The 20,466-nt window shown below is 39.0% G+C and overlaps 1 non-coding gene and 1 pseudogene across 1 annotated transcript; one reads left to right on the top strand and one right to left on the bottom strand.

Moving 5' to 3' along the window:
- Positions 1-304: 304 nt before the first annotated feature.
- On the top strand, positions 305-3,918 carry LOC140883270 (protein Brevis radix-like 4; annotated as a pseudogene).
- A 5,908-nt stretch (positions 3,919-9,826) lies between these two features.
- Positions 9,827-9,932, bottom strand: LOC140885942 (small nucleolar RNA R71). The gene has a single exon (XR_012151353.1). It is a non-coding gene; the product is annotated as a small nucleolar RNA R71 (small nucleolar RNA).
- Positions 9,933-20,466: the final 10,534 nt, after the last annotated feature.

Here is a 20,466-nt window from a genome sequence, read left to right as displayed (position 1 = left end):
ATCGGTCCGGGTGCTAAGGCCTCCCAGGTTAAGCCTTCCTCGTAGATCCCAAGTTACTGCCACCCAGTCCCGGGTTCCTTAATATGTTGCGGTTACACCATCCTCCCGGGTCCAATCCACCCGGGGTATCGTAATATGATATCACCATACTTCCTAAATATATTCGGGCTAGGACCTACTCCGCTGTCCCGAAAAGCTAATACCATCTTCTCGGGTCCTATCCACCGGGGTATCGTCATCCCAGGTCCTATTTACCCGGGATATCTTAACGGGATATCAATTTGATTTTGCAGAAACTATTTCAATGCTTACCTGCATAGCAGGTTCGAAGCAGTCGAGCGAAGAATCGCCTGCCGATCATCAGTCTGAAAAGCCTGATCCCGATGGAACTCACAATAAACAGGCGATCAAAGCCCTCTCTTCTCAGGTAATTTATCGGCTTTCCGGAGGAAGAATTCTGGAGGGAAATTTTTGTTCGAGAAATTAATTAAGTTGTGGTTTTGCAGATCCGGAGTATGGCATTGAAGGCCTCGGGTGCGTATCGGAACTGCGCGCCATGCTGGAGTGAGCAGGAGGCGCAGCTGCGGGGAGACGCTCTGGCGCCGGACAAATTCCAGTGGTCGTACCGGCGGATGGGGAGTTGTAACTCTAGCGCTAGTGCCGGGAGAAGGGAGCTGGAGGCGAGGGTGAAGGGGATTTCTAGCGGGGAGGGGACACCGGTGTCGGCGAGTCGACACGGTGGTGTTCGTGGAAGAAAGCGAGCCGAAAGTGTGGGTAGCTCGGGTGGAACCCGGGGTGTTAATTACGTTTTTGTCCTTGCCACCTGGCGGCAACGATCTTAAGCAGATTAGATTCAGGTAATATTTCGGTAATTGAATGATTTCAATCATTTTTTGGTGGGAAATATTTAATTTTTTGTGTTTTTATGTGAATGGCACTAACCAATGTTTCCTTTCAAATTTCTGAAAAAAAAATTATAAATTATATGCAAGAATTCCAAATGTCGTACGGAAAATGGAAAATTTGGCGAGTTGAGAAATAAATTTGGCATTTTGTCAATTAGAGAGCTAACAATAATTCATTGTTTAAAATTATGTCGGCCTCTTGATTTGAAACATGCCAACCAAGTGATTTGTACCAAACAGAGATTTTGGAAGGAATTAATTGACATAGAAACTGGGTTCATATCTTCAATTTATTTGATTTTATTAGGACATGCATTTTTAAAAAGTTTTTGGTTTTGTAAAAATGAAAAAAATTTAAAGGATGTGTGAGTTTTTAGACAATATTTTTGTAAAATGTTTTTAAAAATATTTTTAAAAAAATGTTATTAAAATATAGTTTTTTGAAAAAAAACAATTGAAAGATCTTTTTAGAAAGAAAGACGTGATGAAAATCAAAACATATGGTTTTTAAAATATTAAAATGTTTTCATATACTAGTTTTCAAACACATATTTATTTTTATAAAACAAATTTTTAAATATTTTTTAAAAAATATTTGTCCAAAAGAAGTTTTTATGTTTGGTCGAGGCTATCATTTGGAATAATTAGTACAATAGAGTTAAATCACAGCATGGAAGGGTTATCATTGGTATTTGGTGCTGACATAATTATGGTTTACAGCCATCTACGGGTATAATTGGGTTCGAGTGCTCTTAAGGACTAGGTCCTAGGACCCTGTTAAAAAAATAATAACACTAAAAAGGTTTGAATGTTAAGTTGGTGATCATGGTGATATTTTTCCAAGAAAATAGCATTTGTAGTCTCATGATTTGGCTTACTATGTGTTTCAGTCACGTGACGGGTCAACGTTTGGTTGTTCGTATCAATTTTGTTTGCAATCAACTGCGGAGACACAAAATTTGATTAATTTTGTTGTAACCTTTAAATCTTATCGATAGTTATTTTTATAGTCTCGTTGAATCAAGATATACGTGTATGAGTAACAATGTTTTAGGGGTTCTATTAGCATATAATAAGGAACGCACGTTTATAAACAAGATTCTTGCCAATGAGAAATCTATGTTACGTCTCATAATTTAATCATTATAGTACTTTAAATGTAATGTTAAAATGACACTAAAATAATCTGATTAGTTGCTTGCTGTCCTAGCATATTCTCTGTACTAATTAATTTGCAAGGGAATTGGATGCTTTTAAGCAAAGTCATATGCAATCCAGTTTTATACATGCCATTGATTTTCAGGCTCTATTTATAAGGGAACTGTGCAATGTGTATGTCCAAACTAGTGGCATGCCATTTAAGACAAGCACCGGTCTATTAGGTGAAAAATCAAACAGATGGAATTATTATAAACTGATTGAGGCCATATGTTTCGATTGCTTTTGAGGTGGGAGCAAATCGAAAATGTAAATATTGGTTTTTATACCAATTCTGAGATATATCAACTGGTTGTCCGTTAGCACTAAAACATGTGGCGGCTATGCAATTCAAATCTTATAAATCATGGAAGTGTCCGAATCCTATTATTACTTCCACGATGAGTTTCTGTTGGAATTCTATTCTTTGTTAATAGCTCGAAACTTTGATCAACGGGTTGAAATGTCTTGCTATGTAGCCGAGAAACATTCAACAAATGGAAAGCTCAACGATGGTGGACGGAGAATTGCGAAAAAGTGATGGAACTTTACAATGTACAGAGGTTAAACCGCCAAGCGTTCCCTCTGCCAACAACTCCAAGATCTGAAGATGATGCTAGTTCCAACATTGAATCTATTGAAGAAATCCCATTGACACCACCATTAGGTAAAGAGCCACCACCTCGCACGTTTTTCCGACCAACTGGAAGGGGGATGGCATGCTCATCATCAGATTCACTAGACCATCAATCAAAGCATTCTCAATCTAACCATGACGCTTGTGGTGTTTCCTCGACTCCTAAACTCTCGAGTATCAGTGGTGCTAAAACAGAGACGACGTCCGTGGATGCCTCCATAAGTACCAGCTCCTCTCGAGATGTGGATTGCTCTGGAGATATATCAGTAAGTAACGCTAGTGACATGGAAAGTGAGTGGGTTGAACAAGATGAGCCAGGGGTGTATATTACCATCAGAGCATTGCCTGAGGGTAAACGAGAACTTAGACGTGTGAGATTCAGGTCAGTTTCTACTTTCTTTTTCTTGAAAACATGAACATCAATCTTAAAACTGGGTTCAAGGCTTGTTTCAGTAACACTTTCGTACAAGTTTACTTTCAAAATTACCAATCAGGCATGCAAAATGAAATAAGAAGAGTTTTTACGCGCCTTGCCTATAGCTTTTGGAGATTAATAAATGCCCCAAGCTGATACTGAACTGAAATTAATGGCAGTCGAGAGACATTCGGGGAGGCGCATGCAAGATTGTGGTGGGAAGAGAACAGAGCAAGGATACACAAGCAGTACCTGTGATTCAACTCAAGGATGTAAGAAAATATGGCACATAATTAAAAACGAGATATATACTGTAAGGTTTGGACAGTATGAAATCACAGAAATACCAGAAAACTTTTCGATTATGTGTTATCTTTCAGTGTTGTCAACACTTCACGATAACACTATGCAGCAGAATAATTAACTAACAGTAAAAGTAAATAACACACAGATATTTATGCACAAGTACTAAGTACTTGTACTATGCCTCATGGCGAAATAATCACTAGAAAATTAAATCAGTTTACAAAAAACAACTAGTGATTGTTTTACGAAAAATCTACTTTTCTCAACAGATTGAGAAAATAAAAAACTTCCTAAAAACTAGTAAAAACTAGAATAAAACATCAATAAAAAGTTCTAAACCGAAAAACGAAAACCAAAGAAACACTTTCTGAACAACACTTCACTCGTGTGTTATTCAGTGTTTCCAACACTACTCGGCAACACAACGTAGCAGTAGTATCTCTTCAGAAATTCTTCAATGATCGATCTTCAACACTCTAGAATTTTTGCAGTACTTTCTCTATGTATTTTGCTCTCTACGTTTCACTTTCTCTATGTATTTTGCTCTCTACGTTTCACTTTCTTCTCTCTTGATTGTCGTGTTATCAGATCGGTCCAAGCACTCCTATAAATAGATCTTCAATATGTTTCCATAAATAAGAACCTACAAAGCATGGAAACAATATATCATCAGAAATCACATATTTCGAATCAAGATATATCTGATATTACCAATTTTAAAACATATTCTAAGAAAGACAAAACTATAAATATAGAAATTGAATGCAATAAGGAAATAATTTAAAAGACATGTGCACAACATGTTCTTTCAATCTCTCCCTTTTTGCCTTTCTGGACAAAACACACAAGCAAGTGCAAATAACTCCCCCTATCTTATGTAACTAAAGCTCCTCCTGAATTTAATCATCTTAGAACACAGTGTTGTGTGATTGTGTTGGCAACACCAACTCTCAACACTTTACTAGATCAGAGTAGCAAATAGTTTAATATCATATCAGAGAGTAATAAGGAGCACAACCTAATCAACTCAGAAAAATATTACTAACTCAGAGCAAAATAACAAAAGATAAGGATAAGAAAAAAAATCCTAAAACCAATTACGATCAACCATAACTAATCATCTGCCTCTTCAGCTTGCTCAGCACTTGATTCTACTCCCCCTTTTTGTCCAGAGGGCCCTGGTATTCCAAGTTTAGTCCTATACTCAGCCATTAAGGCTTCATAGTACTCGAGATCAGCTTTGGCTTGTGCAATTTTCAGTTCAGCATGAGCCATTTGAGCACGTATTGCAGTAGAATTCAACATAATCACAGCAGTGTTAAGAATGGTCATGGGTGGAACAGACTCAGTGTTGGCGACACTGGGTACAACACCAGTCCATGGTAGATCAATCATCCTATTTTCTTTCAGCAAACTAGGTGCGATCTTGATAAGCTCATTTTCTCCAATCAATTCTTCATCATCCTCTTACGTGAAGCCTTGAGATTCCAGCATACCATAGATCAATGAAGAAAACGGAAACTTAGTTGCTTTCCAACCACCTTATCGAAAGGTCATAATATTTTCAAACACCAAATTTCCAAAATCCAAAGGAGCTTGAGTACCAATGGCAAATAGCGCAAGGGCTTGTGGCTTAGTTACCACTGTTGTATTGGTAGAAGACGTCCAATTCCTGATCGCAATTTTGTGAAGCACAGAAAAGAAAGAAGTAAGCTTTGCAGCTGACAACCTGTCTGGGTGCAGCGGAAATTTTTGAACCATCCCTCCAGTGATCACTTTAGTGACTTGATCAATATCCTCAGTGACTGCATCATCATCGATATCAGGAGTATTGTAGTGCTCATTGATCAAAACAGGAGTAAAATCATACACCTTTCCTCGGATGTACACTCTTCCAAACTTAAATGATTCTTCATCTCCAGTCTTCATGTTCAGATTGCAGTAAAATTCTAACACAGCTCTTCTTGAAAATGGTTCGGCAGTGGCTTTTCGAAAGACACTTCATCAATATTTCTTTCTTCCCAACAGTCTTTTCCAGACAGAGCTTCCCATTCATCAGCAGATTCCTTTGAATAAAACTGAATATTGTATGCCTTAGCAGGATCAATATCAGAGTCAGATTCAGTAGCAGTGTTGTCATCAGTGTTGGCAACACTGTCATCAGCAGCTTGTTCCTCAGAACTTCCAGAACCATCAGAAGCAGCATCCTCATAGTCTTGTTCCTCAGAACTCGAAGAAGATGAACTATCAGACTCCTGGGGCCGGTTATTCTCAAACTCTTGCAATATTTCATCATCTGGTTCATCACCATCAGATGGAACTTGTGAAGGTGCAACTGGTTTAGCCTTGGTTTTCCGAATATTCGCCATGAAAGTGGTCAGTGAAATTTCCTCATCAGTAGACACTGGAGCCTCTGTGGTTGGCTTTGTGGTATCATCAGCAACAGCAGCACTAGATGACTCTTTCTCAGTAGAAGCCACATCAGTAGAAATTTCATCAGAAGAATCATCACCACTAGACGAAACTCCTTTATTTGATTTGGCATTTTCAGCAACAACGGTTTTTGTCCTAGCAACCACCTCAAAATTCTGATCCGCAGAATCATCTCCAGATGAGAAATCTGGATCATCCAAAATAGGACGTGAAGTCTCCCCCTTACCACGAAATCTCTTATTGGTAGTAAAATCGGGGTTGAATCCTGCTTGGCGCTTTGACCTTCTTGCTATTGGCTGTGTTGGGAACACACGATTCAACACTGAGAAATCAGGAGGATTCTCAAGGTCGATTTCGTTCCCAGGTTCTCCTGGAGAAATTTCTGCCAACGGTGTAGGTTGAATGGCAACAGGTACAATCGAGAGAATAAGATCAGAAGATAGCTCCGAAGGCTTGTCTTCCTCTTGATAACCCATCTCCGATTGTATATCATGCGAATCGAAAGCTTTGCCTGCCATTATAAACAATTTAGGAAGTAAGGATTTTAGAGAATTTTTGCAGAGAGAGATAGAAAAAGTTGAAGATGATAAGATCAATTTCTACAGTGCTTAGAAATATATAGGGATAAGGGGTTCAAACGAGAAAAATCAAAAGCTCCTATCTCTCATATCACACTAAGAATCTCCCCCTAACGGTAACAATTCTCCAACGGAAAAAAATCTCTCTAATTAAGGAAATTAAATTTGATTAATTAAGGATACCCTGAAACTCTTACTTAAGAATATATCAATATTCCCTAAAAATAAATAACTCCACATCGAGTTTTAACTCCACTGAAACATATTCAATCTCAATCAATTCAATTTTCAGCAAGTTGGGCAATTTTTTCAATTTTTGTTCGTCTTTGAACTGTTAACCCTGAGCACGATATGATCACAATAAATGCAAAATACAAAATGCATGACCTAATTTATGTCTAAAACAGAATGTAATGAGATTAGATAAAAAATAATGCATGCAAAGTGTGTGCAACACGTGTTAAGCACCAGTATTGGCAACACTTCCCAACAACACTGTAGTCTTCAAAATACTTTTGAATTTGTCACACTTCCAGAGCCATGTGATTCTTCTTTTTATTTTGATTCAGAAGTGGTAGCCTGCACACTAAAAGAACGGTCTTCATTGGACTCTCTTAGGTAGCTTTTTCCAATTTTCTTCCGATTTTAGTTTGATTTTCAAGACATTGGTCACTGAAATTTTATCAAACCATGTTTTTTAATTTTTAAAACCACTTTTCACATGGGACAAGATCATAGAATACACGAACATCCCTCAACTACTTCGTGGTTTAAAGCATATTTTCATGGCAAGTATGTTCTAAAAATACCTTTGACAGTAGAACTACAAAGTGTCAGTCAGTATTATCAACCAGTGCAAAACATAGAACAATATGAATATGCAGTATGCCTAAATTCCTAAAAATGCACATGCATGTTTGGTGTTGTCCGTCAGTGTTGGCAACACTTAAGGACAGCAACCGTGAGTGCTTATAAAGAACACATGTTGAGAGATTTCCTAAGACTGGAGAATCTCTCGAAGTTTAATGCTTTTGTAAAAATATCGGTCAGTTGGTTATTGGTCCCAACAAACTCCATATGGATCATGTTCTTCTTAACTAAATCTCGAATGAAGTGATTTCTTATGTCAATGTGTTTAGTTCGAGAGTGTTGTACTGGATTTTTTGATATATTTATAGCACTTGAGTTATCACAGTACACAATTGGTGTTTCACTTTTAAGACCATAGTCTTGTAGCATTTGATTCATCCAAATTAATTGAGAACAACAACTTTCCGCTGCCACATATTCGGATTTGATAAGTGCATTTTGTGCACTTAATTTGTATATGGTTTTACTTGAATTTTGGAATTTATTGGTAGATATTGCGTGAAATTGTTGTTGTTTTTGTGTTTGTAGGAAGTTATGGATTTTGATGTGTTCAAGTGGAAATAAGCTTACAAGATGAAAGTCTACAAGGAAATTCAAGAGTTGGAAAAGTGAAGAAAAAAGGCTGAGTTCGAGCAAGAGGCGCGCCCGCCCTATCCTTAGGCGCGCCCGCGCTGCTAATGAAGAATTCGAGATAAAGAGTCGAGCTGGGAGCGCGCCCGCGCTGACACTAGGCGCGCCCGCGCCATTGAGGAATTTTTAAAAGCATGTTTTGCGAGTTGACAGGGCGCCCGCCCTGTTTCCGGCGCGCCCGCGCCGTCGTCTGTTTGGAATTTTAGAGTCCGATTTTTTATGGAAACTTGGGGGATATCTTTGGTATTTTTTTGGACGATTGTTAGGTCATATTTAAGGGATTTTTCGGAGTCATAGGAGGGATCGATCAGCCACCAATACACACAATATTCGAGAGAGCACTTCTGTGAGTTTTTTGGAGTTGAAGAACTGAAGATTGCTTGGAACGAAGACGAAGACTTTTCGACCGGACACGGAAGAAAGACTACGGCTTTGTTTCTTCTTTTTAGTTTCTTTTGATTGCTGAATTATGTTTGAGATATTAAACATGATTTGATTTTTATTGAATTCGAGCATGAAGTAAACTTTTCTAGTCTAGAGGTTGACGTAGCTTGGTTGAGACATATTCATGAATCTTTGATTTTAATGAATTGAATTTCTATAGATTAATTGTGTTTCTAGAATTGAATGTCTTCTTAATTTATTGGCCATAAATTGAGTTGTTATATTTACTTAGAATCATTGCTCGGGAGAGGGGATTTTGAGTAGGATCAATAGGAACTACACTGTTAATTATTTATATAGCTCGGGAGAGTATATAGCTTTAATAAAACTTTTAAGGAACATCATTTTACACATATCACTACATCTAGATTTTTAATAGGGATATTGAAATCGAATTGTAAGTTGATACACTCTATTTATTGCTCGGGAGAGGGGAATAGAATACTCTAAGTGTTTTTGGTTATTAATCGAAGGAAATTCATAAAATAGATTAATTAGGATTGAATATTGTCGAGACCAAGTGAAATCAAAACCTCTGGATTATTTTTCTCTGATTGATAATTCCTCAAAATTTGTGTGTTTGTGAGCTGAATAATTTTTATTTATTTATTTTATTTATTCTGCAAAACTCTTGAAGTTTGATTTTCTAGATAAAATTAAGACTATTTTAATTACAAGTATTGAATCTTTTCATTTTACTCCCTGTGGGATCGACACTTTTTCTTTCACTATACTAAAACTTGACACTCGTACGCTTGCGAGGAAAATTCACAACAAGTTTTTGGCGCCGTTGCCGGGGAATAATTTTGATTATTTTTTTAAATCTTGTTACCAATTAGTCGAAGTTTTAATTTAGAGCTTTTCTTTATTTTAATCTAATTATTAATAATTTGTTATTGTTCTTAATTTCAGTCTATGCGAAGATCTCAAAGTGCGAATTCTTTGCTCTTTGATCCAGAGATTGAACGAACTGCACGAGCTTTGATAAGAGCTAGGAGAGAAGAACAACTTAACATGGCTGAAGAAAATGTTAATGAATTGCCCTTGGTGCCAATTAGAGATCATTTCAGGTCGACGATCCAGGCTCACTATTCTGAAATCGCTCGAGGGACAATAAATGCCAACAACTTCGAGTTGAAGCCGGCCTTAATCAACATGGTTCAGCAGAACCAATTCAATGGAACTGCCACAACTGATCCTCATTTACACTTGCGCACTTTTCTAGAGATTACTGATACTGTTAAAATAAATGGTGTTTCTGAGGATAAAATACGCTTACGTTTGTTTCCTTTTTCTCTTAGGGACAAAGCACGGAGTTGGCTGCAGTCATTGCCACTAGGACGCATAACAACTTGGGAGGGCATGGCTGTGAAATTCTTAGAGAAATTCTTTCCACCATCCAAGGCAACCCAGCTAAAGATTGAGATCAGTACCTTTCAACAGCATGATTCAGAACAACTATACGAGGCATGGGAAAGGTACAAAGATTTGTTAAGGCGTTGTCCTAATCATAATTTTGCAGATTGGGAAGAAATAGAGTTTTTCTACAATGGATTGAATACGCCTACAAGAATGTCTGTGGACTCTACTGCTGGAGGTACCATATTTGCCAAGGATCCCATTCAGGCGTATGATATGCTGGAACGGATGACTATCAATAGTTATCAATGGCCATCTGAACGTATGGGAGTCAAGAAATGAGTGTACAGTGTGGATCCTCTTACATCCATTACTGCACAGCTATCTACGTTGAGTACACAAGTGGCTTCTCTGAACAAGGTGAATATCGCAGAACCTGCAGGTGTGTCGGTTGCCATAGATGAATCTCATCCACCTGAGGAAGCTCAATATATCAATCCCAGAGGCTATGGAAACTATCGAGGTAACCCTCCTCCTAATACTTATCATCCTGGTTTACGTAACCATGAAAACTTTTCTTATGCCAACAACAAGAATGTGTTGAAACCCCGTTCGGGATTCAATACAAATCAAGGGGAAGGTAAAGCATCGTTGGAGGATGTGGTGTCTACATTTGTTACTGAATCTAACAAGCGGATGTCGAGAACTGAAACTCGAATGGATAGCATGGAGACACACATGTGTAGTTTGGGAGCTATGATGAAATCCATGGAGACACAGATTGGACAGCTTGCAAATGCTTTGAAGGATCAAAACAGAGGACAGTTTCCCAGCAATACTGAAGTAAATCCAAAAGAGCAGTGCAAAGCAGTTGAGTTGAGAAGTGGGAAGAAGTTAGAAGAGAAAGAGCAGAGCAAAGCCAAAGAAAGTGAAGAACCAGTGACTGAAGAAATTGTGGTTGAAGAGCCCAAGAAGGAAGCTGAATCTAAACCGATGTACAAGCCACAACTTCCTTATCCACAGCGGTTTAAGAAGAAGGCACTTGATGAGCAATTTTCCAAGTTTCTAGATATCTTCAAGAAGATACACATCAATATTCCATTTGCAGATGCCTTGGAACAAATGCCTAATTATGCAAAATTCATCAAAGATGTAATGTCTAAGAAGAGGAGATTGCAGGACAACGAAGTGGTGAATTTGACAGAAGAATGTAGCGCAATCCTGCAGAAAAAATTGCCACAAAAGTTGAAGGATCCAGGGAGTTTTACTATCCCTTGTTTTATTGGTGGTTCTAAGGTAAATAGAGCTTTATGTGATTTAGGAGCCAGTATAAATTTAATGCCTTTTTTTGTTTACAGGACTTTGGAGCTTGGAGAAGTCAGGGCGACCACCATCACATTACAGCTGGCGGATCGGAGTATCACATACCCACGGGGTATTGTGGAGGATGTTTTGGTAAAGGTCGATAAGTTCATATTTCCAGCAGATTTCGTGATTTTGGACATGGATGAAGATGAAGAAACTCCCTTAATTTTTGGGAGATCTTTTCTAGCTACTGCACGCGCATTGATCGATGTACACAAGGGAGAACTCACACTTCGAGTTGGTGGTGAAGCGGTGATTTTTAATATTTATCACACCATGAGGGGCCCAAATGAGGTAAGTACATGTAAGAGCATTGAAATTATTGATTCTCATAACTCTTTTTCATGTGTAGAAAGTACGGATCCGCTCGAACGATGTTTGGTGGCAGACTAGATGGTTGAGAAAGAAGAGGATTGGGAGTTACATGAACAAAAAGTATTCCTAGACAGCGCTCCGAAAGAAAAACTGGTGAGTTCTAAGGAATCTGAAATTTTGGAAAATAATGCACCAGAGGTGTCCCCTGAAACTCATGATCTGAAAGCATTGCCTGCGCACTTATGTTATGAATTTCTTGGTGAAAATTCTACTTGTCCTGTTATTATATCTGCGCATTTGTTTGCTGTAGAAAAAGATAAGTTGTTGAGAGTTCTGAGAAATTTTAAAACCGCTCTAGGATGGTCAATTTCTGACATTAAGGGTATTAGTCCAACAATTTGCATGCATAAAATTTTGATGGAAGAGTCGTATACTCCTTATGTTGATCATCAGAGAAGGTTGAATCCCGCCATGAAAGAGGTAGTTAAGAAAGAAGTGTTAAAGCTGTTGAATGCGGGAGTGATTTATGCTATTTCTGACAGTAGTTGGGTATCTCCTGTTCAAGTGGTACCTAAGAAGGGTGGGATTACTGTGGTTAAGAACGAGAATAATGAGTTAATCTCCACACGTACAGTAACTAGCTGGCGAGTTTGTATAGATTATAGGAAGTTGAATAAAGCTACTCGTAAAGATCATTTTCCACTTCCTTTTATTGATCAAATGCTTGATAGACTTGCTGGTTATTGCTATTACTGTTTCTTAGATGGTTATTCAGGCTATAATCAAATTGCTATAGCACTGGAAGATCAGGAGAAGACTACCTTTACTTGTCCCTATGGCACGTTTGCTTTCAGGAGGATGCCGTTTGGACTGTGTAATGCACCTGCAACTTTTCAGAGGTGTATGATGGCAATTTTTGCAGATATGGTGGAGGACGTGATGGAAGTGTTTATGGATGACTTTTCAGTATTTGGCTCCTCTTTTGATCATTGCTTGCATAATCTGTCTCTTGTTTTGCAGAGGTGCCAAGAAAAGAATTTAGTTCTTAACTGGGAAAAATGTCACTTCATGGTTCAAGAGGGCATTGTCCTTGGACATAAAGTGTCGTCCAATGGATTAGAGGTGGATCGAGCCAAAGTGGTTGCAATAGAGAAGCTTCCACCTCCGAAGAATATCAAGGGCATCAGAAGTTTTTTAGGCCATGCAGGGTTTTATCGGCGTTTCATCAAGGATTTTTCTAAAATCACAAAACCTCTGTGTAATTTACTTGAAAAAGATTCTACATTCATTTTTGATGATGATTGTTTGCAGGCATTTGAAAAGATCAAGACGGCATTGACCACAGCACCCATCATGATTGTGCCAGAGTGGAAGGAGCCCTTTGAGCTTATGTGTGATGCTAGTGACTATGCAGTGGGCGCGGTATTAGGCCAAAGGAGAGATAAGATTTTCAGAGCTATATATTACGCCAGTCGCACCATGGACGCCGCACAGCAAAACTACACTACCACTGAAAAAGAGATGCTTGCAGTAGTCTTTGCTTTTGATAAATTTCGTCCATATTTAATTGGTACTAAAGTAGTTGTTTTTACTGACCATGCAGCAATTCGCTACTTGTTTGCAGAAAAGGATGCCAAGCCACGCTTGATAAGGTGGATTCTACTTTTACAAGAGTTTGATTTTGAGATCAAGGATAAGAAGGGTAGTGAAAATCAAGTTGCTGATCACTTGTCAAGATTGGAGCTAGAAGACGTGAAAGAGGAGGAGAGCATAAAGGAATTGTTTCCGGATGAACAAATCTTTGAGGTAAGTTCCTCTATTCCATGGTTTGCTGATATTGCAAATTTCTTGTCTTGTGGTGCTATGCCTCCAGAGTTGAATAGACATCAAAAGAAGAAGTTTTTCCATGACATTAAGTTCTACTTGTGGGATGATCCCTATGTTTTCAAACGTTGTGCCGATCAAGTGATTCGGAGATGTGTGGCGGGACAAGAGACAAATGAAATCTTGGAACAATGCCATTCCTCCCCCTATGGAGGACATTTTGGACCCACCCGCACTGCTGCTAAGGTATTATAATCTGGTTTTTATTGTCCTACGTTGTTTAAAGATAGTTATACCTTGGTGAAATCATGTGATAAGTGTCAAAGAACGGGAAATATTTCAAGAAGGCATGAATTACCTCTCACAAATATTTTAGAAGTAGAATTATTTGATGTGTGGGGCATTGATTTTATGGGTCCCTTTCCCCCTTCTTTTGGGTACACTTATATTTTGTTAGCAAGTGGATTACGTTTCGAAATGGGTGGAAGCCATTGCCACCTCGACTAATGACGCTCGTGTTGTAGTTAAATTTTTGCAAAAGAATATCTTCACGCGGTTTGGAACTCCACGAGCAATAATCAGTGATGAAGGTACACATTTCTGCAATAAAATTTTTAATACCTTGCTCACGAAGTATGGTGTCAGGCATAAGGTGGCGTGCGCATACCATCCTCAAACCAATGGCCAGGCGGAGATCTCTAACCGGGAAATTAAGCAAATCTTGGAGAAAACGGTTAAGACAAATCGGAAAGATTGGGCAATCAAGCTAGATGACGCCATTTGGGCCTACCGCACTGCATTCAAAACCCTTATTGGGATGTCTCCCTTCAGGCTGGTTTTTGGTAAGGCATGTCATTTACCGTTGGAGTTAGAGCACAGGGCGTTTTGGGCTATCAAGAAGCTAAACATGGATCTCGAGGCATCCGGAGAGTTGCGGAAACTACAGTTTAATGAATTGGATGAATTCCGGAGTGAAGCATATGAGAATGCCAAGATCTACAAAGAGAAAACAAAGAAGTGGCATGATAAAGTTATTGTGCAGAGGGAATTCGAAAAGGGTCAGAGAGTTTTGATATTTAACTCTCGGTTGAAATTATTTCCAGGGAAGTTGAAATCGCGATGGTCAGGGCCGTTTCTCGTTGAGACTGTGTATCCACATGGTGCCGTTGAATGAATTGGATGAATTCCGGAGTGAAGCATATGAGAATGCCAAGATCTACAAAGAGAAAACAAAGAAGTGGCATGATAAAGTTATTGTGCAGAGGGAATTCGAAAAGGGTCAGAGAGTTTTGCTATTTAACTCTCGGTTGAAATTATTTCCAGGGAAGTTGAAATCGCGATGGTCAGGGCCGTTTCTCGTTGAGACTGTGTATCCACATGGTGCCATTGAATTGCGATGTACAGATGGAAGAGTTTTCAAGGTCAATGGGCAGAGAGTCAAGCACTACTTTGGCAATGAAGTACCACCCGCATCCAGCGCATTGCTTAATGATCCCAACTAAAGACTGGTGCACGTCGGGCTGATGACTTTAAAACAAGCGCTTTTTGGGAGGCAACCCAAATTTTTTTTAGTTTTTGTCTTTGCTTTCTCGTTTTAATTTTTGTTCTTTAGTTTTTACTGTTAATTTTGTTGTTTTGGAATTAATTTGTTTTTTTTCTTTGATTTTTTCAGAATTTTGGATGCAAATCTCGAGGTGAAGGCGCGCCCGCTCTTCTATTAGGCGCGCCCGCGCCTTTCCTGCAATGATTTTGTGATTTTTTTTGAGCTCAAGGCGCGCCCGCCCCGTCTTCAGCGTGCCCGCGCCGTCCCTATACCATATTTTTGAAAAAAATTTCGAGACGTAGGCGCGCCCGCCCCGTCTTCAGCGCTCCCGCCCCGGCTCTGCTATTTCACAAAACGAGATAGAGGCGCGCCCGCCCCATCACCGATCTCTTATATTTAACCTACTATTTTCTTTCCTTTCTCCCAAATCTTTTCCCTAATTTTTTGTCCACTTTCCTCCTCACGAATTCTTCCCCTCTTTTCTTGTTATAATCGGCTAGTGTCTCTCATCATCTCCAAATCCCCCCCAATCTAATTTCTTTCTTCCTCTCTTTGACGCGGGACGGTCGAACCACTTTTATCCGGGGCACACCTATTTTAATTTTTGGAGGATTGGAGATTGGGGAAGATTTTGATTATCTACTCTTCTTGAACTCATATGGAGTAAGTCATTCTTTTGGTACTTCTACAATTGTTTTGGGTGGTGAGTATTTCGCAAAATTCTACTCGTGCGATTCGTGGGTCTTGAACTATTAATTGATTAATCGATCTTTGAAGTGTGAATTCTATTGGATTGTTGCGGAAGCGGTTGTTGTTGGGTGTGGATTGTGGAGTAGATTTAAGTTTGGGGAAGTTGTGATTGTGGTAAATTGGTTATTTGTGCGTGACGTGTGGTGCCTACTAAGTGTTTGATTCATGGCCCCAAAGAAGAAGCAAAAATCTGTTGCATCCTCTTCTCATGCTAATCCAGAGCATGAGCCGCAGCGTTTCTGGAATGAGAGTGCCGAACAGCATTATCAAAATTGTCTAGGCAAAACGATATTACCGGAGCGTGGGTTTGACACGACATTGGGGTTTGGGAACGATGAGTTTTTGCATACAATTGGTAGGGCTGTGAATGGGCGTCAATGGTTAAATTTTGTTAAGCCACCGCAGGATGCAGTCGTCCCAATCGTTCGTGAATTTTATTCAAACTTGAAAGTAAAGCACATGCAGTTGAAAGTGCTTGTCCGAGGCCAGCTGGTGCCTTTTGATGCTCACACTATTAACACCTTGTACAACCTTCCACCAGTATTTCACGATGAGTATGTGGAGTACCGAGCGAATGAAGTGGATTACGCGGCGATTCTGAGCCGTATTTGTGTTCCGGGTGTGGAATGGCGCATGGGCCGTGATCATCAGCCTTCTAAGTTGAAGAAGACCGAGCTAATTCCTAATGCTAAGCTATGGTACAACTTTGTGTGTGCTCGTCTTAAACCGACTGACCACGAGCATGAGGTGACACGAGAACGAGCGATTCTTGTTTATTGTATTTTGGAGGGCAAAGCAATCGACTTGGGACAGATTTGTCAAGCAACTATTCAGGGTGTGGCGGCAGGTAAGACGACTGGCGGGTTTGCTTTGCCCGCACTTATCACTGATCTTTGTGAAGCGGCTGGAGTTGAGTGGGGCCAAAATGAAGAATTGTTGAAAGCTACTGCTTCTATTGCTTGTCATACTCCTTTTCGCATGATATCGGCTTCTGAGCACCGAACTCGCGCTGAGAGGCGAGATTTTAATGAGCAAGCAGCTGCACGAAGCGGCCCTGCACCCCGACCTCAAGCACCCCCTGTTGCGCCCGATCGTGTTGCTATTCTGGAGGATGAATTGAGAGCACACCGTCAAGAGTTTCGGACATTTCAGCAGACTACTGGTGTCTTTATGGACTACATGATGGATTTTACAGATGCTTTGAGACATCAGTTTCCACAGGCTACTAGTTCGGCTCATCCATTTCCTCTGTATCCACAGTGGCCACCCACTTTTGGCCCTTCTGATCCATCCCATGATGATGCTGCTGATGATGGCGACGACCACTGACGGTCGTCATTTGTGGTACATGTCCTTTATGCTTTCTTGTTTTAATTCCTTGAGGACAACGAATGTACTAAGTTTGGGGGAGTTGTGTCAATTCTGACTTTTATTGTTTTTATTTAGTTGCTTTTGGTTTTGTTTTTTTTTTTTTCAGTTGTTTGGTTCTTAGGAGTTGTGTTGTGTTGGTGTGTGGCTGCATTTGAAAATTTTTTGAGAAATTTATGTAGTTGTGTTGATATGGATTGATGACCAATGATGTTAATTTTGTTTGTTTTGTAACTGAAGTCCATGACTACCTGCCTAGCTGACAAAATTTTGAAATAAATGGAACCAAGTGAACAATTGAACTCCTATATATTCTGTGATTTTGCTTGAATCTGAATCTTGAGACAGACAAACATAAAAAGGATTGAGGCATTGTTTGGATGTTTTTTTTGGGCCTTGAATTTGATTGAATCAGTGTATCCTTAGTTGCCCATTTGAGCTTACATGCATATTTGTACTTAGAGGTACGATAATTCTGAAACTACTTGTGAAAATCATCGTTTACTGCTGATGATTATCAATTTCTGCACTGATTGAGATTTGTATGATTTAATTGTAGACTGAGACTTGTCTAGAACTAGTTCGGACACCCCTTGAGGCGAAATACGGGCAAAACTGTGATTAAGAATGATTTAGGCGATTTTTCTGAATTCGTTTGAGTCTTTCAAGCTACCTATTATATATATGTTATCCCTAGTACCTTGTTTGAGTTTGATTGAAAATCGAATGGCATGCGTGTAAACGTGTGATTAAACCCCCATTCGTCATTATTTCAAGGTCCTACATTGACTACCTGAATAGCTTATACACTATTTCCTACCTTTAATGGAGTAATTTGAATGCTAAAATGTTATATGCTCCTAGCTTTATTTGTGAAAAATGGAATGGTGTGGTGGATGAATTGAAAAGATGAAAAGAGGTAGTATAAGAAAAAAAAAAAAAATGTGTGGTTGGAAAAGTTGTAAAAGAGAGTAGAAAGAAGTTGTGAGAAAAATTGAAAAATCAATGAAGTGAAATAAGTGTGGAATTGTGAATGAAAGGAGTCAAAATTAGAATTGAGTTTGAGCATAAATGTGAATTACTCCTTATTTGAATTCTTTTCCTTCATTTGTAGTCATGAGCCAGGCCTTGCATTATAAGCTTATTAAGTCCTATTGACCGAGTCACAGTTGCCCAATATACTAGTGGAAAGGGGTTGCGAGAATTTAGCCTATGGACTGTTGATTGAAACTTAAATGATTATGAATTCTTGATCGAAACACGCACACACTATGTTCTTTGAATTAAACCAATTGAGTGTGGTTGTGATGATATATCCTTGAATTTGATCCTGTTTTACCATGAAAGTCCTCATGATTTGTGAATGTTTGAATTGAGTTAAGAGAAGAGTATTTTGAAACGTGAGTTGCGGAGTTTATGAGTTTATGAGGTTGAATTACTTTTCTGAACATCTTACTTTTCAAGTGTTAGTAGGGCAGAGATGATTGGATTTAAATTGTTTTGAAATTCCATACTGATGAAAGAGTGGGTGCCCAGTGAGCCAACTTGTGGCTATGGGCTTTGATGACTCTTTGTACAAACGATCTTTTGTTTAATGTAATTTACACTTTTATTAATGGCAATGACTTTATCTTTCTTCATATTGTTATATTATGATATACTATTGTTGTTTTGATAAAGACCTTGAATATACTATAGTGTATGTAAGATGTGGTAGAACATGGGGATGTCTATCATGAAATACATCTTATAGTCACTGTATATTCTAAACTGTTCCTAGTCGATTGAGCCGTCCGATAACAAGGATAAGGATCGCTCGAGTTTGAGACTAGCATTTGCGATGCGGAGTACCACGTTTCATTGGTAGGGAACATGGAGATGTTCGAAGCATGCAAATGGATATTCATAGGATGAATAATCGAACTACCCTATCCGGACATTCCAAGTGGTTATCACTTATCGAGTGGATTAAGTCCGCGGTTTTGGTTGTACACCATTAGTCCTTACTACTTGAAACATCATGGAGACTCTATATGCTAGTACTGTTCTTTGACTCGTTTACCGACTCTATGGGGGTCATCAGGTGTCGGGATTGGGTACAGTTACAACACATATAGGAGTCGATGCATTGTTGTCAAGGATTCACCACATACTTGCGAGTGTGGATATCCTATGCGATCTGAGGAGATATTAGTGTGACGAATCTCTGGCCAGAGTACTTGATGTGATTTAAGAAATGGTTTCTTAGTAGCACATGCGATGTCACTAATTTGATCTTCAAGATGTATTGCATAGTTATCGAATCTTGAGCGACTCTCGATATACCAATGGTTGTTGATTCGATCGGGATATATGGATGAAGGGACCGTACTGTACGCTAACCAAAATCTACTGGTTCTTGTAGGCACTATCAGTGATACCTAGGAAATCATGGGGCGATGTTGCTAGGCGGTTTACCATGATTCGTTGGGCAAGTCGGAAATCGTTGTTCCGAGTCACAAGGAGTTGTGAGCCCACGGCTAGCTGTATCCCTGAACCATTGAGGGTCACACAGTGTAATGGAGTTTTAATCCCCGTTGAGATAGTTAAATTTAAAGAGTTAAATTTAATGAATAAAGAAGTTGGACTTCTTAAATAAGAGTAAGGGAGTAGGATTTCCTAAAATGACATAGGGATGGAAATTTTTGGAAACCACTGAATTCGGATTCAGGAAAATTTATCTTGACTTTAAAATGTGCAGAAATGGTTTCTGTGCACATTGGTAAAATTGGTTTATCAATCGGAGTCACGATGAATTTTATATTAATTTCTGAACATGCGGGCTTTGCTTGTCGGGCCTCAACTTATGACTAATGGGCCCTAAGGTGTTAGTGGCCTGCATTATAAATAAGTTATTGCAGTACAGAAATTACATAACAACAGGTCATAATTTGAGACAGGTTTTTTCGAAAACCCTAGCCTCCTCTCTCTCAAATTCAGCCGCCCCCTCCCTTCTCTGCGTGAGAAATTCCGGTCTGTGATTTTGAATTGCAGTCTGGAATAGCGAATCAAATTCGTTTATTCTCTTCGTAGAAAACTTCTGATAGATTTTCTAGTGCAATCTATCAGAGGGATTAAACCTCCATTCGTGGACCTGATTGAAGGAAAGCTTGTTCATCAGTTCCAGGGAGATACAAGAAGCGCAGAGAAATCTGTGTGGTGTCCAATAATCTCGCTTCGAGATTGAAGGTAAAATTTAATAATAGTTATTTAATTTTACACACACTTATAATTTAATCGTTAAACGGTTGATACCCATACTATGGAATTGTTCCATAATAAAATTTTTAAACTTCCGCTGCACCGGGTATCAATCGTGATTGATCTGAACGCCAGTTTTCCAACAACTGAGGTCATTAATCCATAGTCATTCTTGATGGTTATTGTTCTTGCAATTGAGTGGAGTTTGAGTTAGTTTTGCTCGAGACGAACAAAAGTTCAAGTTTGGGAGAATTTGATAAGTTCATTTTGTGCACTTAATTTGTATA

Source organism: Henckelia pumila, chromosome 2 (genome assembly GCF_033568475.1).
Source record: "Henckelia pumila isolate YLH828 chromosome 2, ASM3356847v2, whole genome shotgun sequence".
NCBI lineage: Eukaryota > Viridiplantae > Streptophyta > Magnoliopsida > Lamiales > Gesneriaceae > Henckelia > Henckelia pumila.
Note: the sequence above shows the minus strand (reverse complement) of the source record. Positions and strands in the feature narration are given on the sequence as shown.